We start from the raw sequence: 2594 nt of genomic DNA on the forward strand, positions 1-2594 counted from the left end.
AGGGGGGATATAAAGGAAGGCAGACTAAGGAAGGAAGTGGTCAGAATCAAAACAGATTATTAAAGAGGGGACAGGATTAACAAGAGGATAAATATGATCAAGTAAGATGAAGGGAAATACATACATAGTTAACAATCATAACTACAAATGTGAACTCACCCATAAAATGGAGGAGAATAGCAGAATGGATTAGAAACCATAATCCAACAATATGTTGTTTACAAGAAAAACACTTGAAACAAACAAAAAAGATACATCCGGAGTTAAATATCAGTGGTTGCAGTAGAATCTATTATGCTTCAGCTGAATTAAAAAGGAAGAATTGACAATGATGATCTTAGGTAAAGTAAAATCAACTGTGAAAATAAGTAAAAAATATAAACAGAGAAATTACATTTTGCTAAAATGTACCATAGACAATGTATTAATCATTTATACACAAAACAACATAGTGTCAAATTCTTAAGAGAAAAGTTAAATTAACTAAGGAAGGAAACATTAAAACTTCATTGTAAGCAACCTCAAATTGCCCTTCTCAGACTTAGATAAATTTAACTCTAAAATGAAACAAGAAGTTAGGAAGCTGAATCTAATTTTTTAAAAGTTAAATAAGATAGACCTCTGGAGAACACTGAATTGGAATACAAAGGAGTATACCTATGTCTTAGCTACACATAACACCTTCACCAAAATTGATCATGTATTCAAAGATTAAAACCTAACAAACAATTGCAGAAAAGAAAAAAAAAATATTAAATTTATCTTTTTGAGATCATAATGCACTTATAATTACATTCACTCAAAGGTCTTGGAACCATTGAATAAAATTTTGGGGAAACTAAATAATTAAATCATAAAGTATGGGTGAAAGAATAAATCATAGAAACTATCAATTACTTCATTAAAGATAATGACAACAATGAGATAACATTATAGAGGACTCATCCTAGCACTGGACATGGGACTTGATGCTCTTTGCAAACTTCATTGCCTATACCCACTTCTGGGTCACAGTTAAAGTTTAAAGAGGAGAAGTTTTGATCAAAAGGGAACAGGAACCCTGAAGAGCAGTATTTCTTTCAATTATAAAGATCAGCATTCCTGAGGAAAAGTATGTTTCTCTAGATAACAATGGTCCTGAGGAGCAGCATGACTTCAAGTCCCAAGGGAGCAGAGATCCTAAGGAGCAGGACTGATTATAATACCAAAGAATCAATGGGACTTCTTATGTAAGGACCAAAGCTCAGACAGGAAGAGCAATTACCACACCTCTCTGCAGGTCACAACTTGGAAACAATGAAAAGTTCCAGACCCCAGAAGTGGCTATGAGAATAGCAATATGGCTCAGCCCCACGCTACCATGTTGTCTCTTCTGTTCTAGATGGAAGTATCTGTGGCGAGAGCCAGGCACTTCCTGTAGACCTCAGGCTTCTCCTCTCACCTCCCATGCTCCTGTCTCACAAGGGGCCAGCTCTTACCCAGGGCAGCACTTACCTATCTTAGGCTGCACCATAACACTCTTGACAATGAAGATAATGCACTTAAACTGAGTAATTTAAGGATTTTGTAGTAAAAAGATCTTTTCATTCAATAATGTCAGGAAAAATAACTTTTAAAGTAATTTTTCTTGGAGATGGTTGCCTTGGGAAGAGCTCTCTTATAAATAGATATGTCACTAACAGACGTGAGAGCCAGTTATTCCACACAATTGGTATGGATTTTTTAAAAATAAAGACTTACAAGTGGATGTACACTTTGTAACCATGTAGATTTGGGAGATAGCAAGTCAAGAATGCTTTAGATGGCTGCAAACACCATTTCATAGAGGTTCTGACTGTTGCCTTGCTTTCAATGTAGATGACTCTCAAAGTTTCCAGAGCTTGAGCAACTGAACAAAAGAATTCATTTATTATGCAGATGTCAGAATCAGAAAGATTTCCTTTTGTAATTTGGTGTAATAAGATTGACATAAGTGAAAAACAATTTTCTGCAGAAGCCCAGGACTGATACAGGGACAGTAGCAGCTATTCTTACTTTAAAATGAGTTCAAAACATGCCACAAATGTTGAAGCAACTTCTGAAGAAGCTATTAGAATTCTTGCTATTGAGGATAGGTAAGATCACATTATTGAGACAGATAGAATCAATCTTTATAAAAATCCTAAACACAGTTCAACTTGTTGGTGACAATTAAAATGCTTTTCCAGGATAACTCTAATCAACTCACAAAATGAGGCAGGAGAAATGGGAGGAAAGTATCATATAATTAAGGTCGAACAAATCAAATTCTAATAATAAAATTTACTGGTACTTTATTAGAAGGTATAAAGGAAATATTTGTTCACTGAGTGACCTATTTCCAGAATGCACATATCATTTATAGATAAAGGTATGTAAAAACAAATGTTTACATAAATTTTAATGTGTAACTTACAAAGCTAACAAAAATCAAATGAGTATTCTAATTATAATTAAAATGAAAGCTTGAATTTATAGAAACACTACTTGAGTTGTTTGTTTCCCCTGAAATTCAAATGGAGAACACATTTTTGTATGTATATATTTTTACAAAATTAGAATTTCAGTATTTGTTC

At 33.6% G+C, this 2594-nt stretch overlaps 1 pseudogene; it reads left to right on the plus strand.

Moving 5' to 3' along the window:
* The first annotated feature begins 1593 nt into the window (after window positions 1-1593).
* Window positions 1594-2187, plus strand: LOC122738603 (annotated as a pseudogene).
* The last annotated feature ends 407 nt before the right edge of the window (window positions 2188-2594 follow it).

This window comes from Dromiciops gliroides, chromosome 2 (genome assembly GCF_019393635.1).
Source record: "Dromiciops gliroides isolate mDroGli1 chromosome 2, mDroGli1.pri, whole genome shotgun sequence".
Lineage (NCBI taxonomy): Eukaryota > Metazoa > Chordata > Mammalia > Microbiotheria > Microbiotheriidae > Dromiciops > Dromiciops gliroides.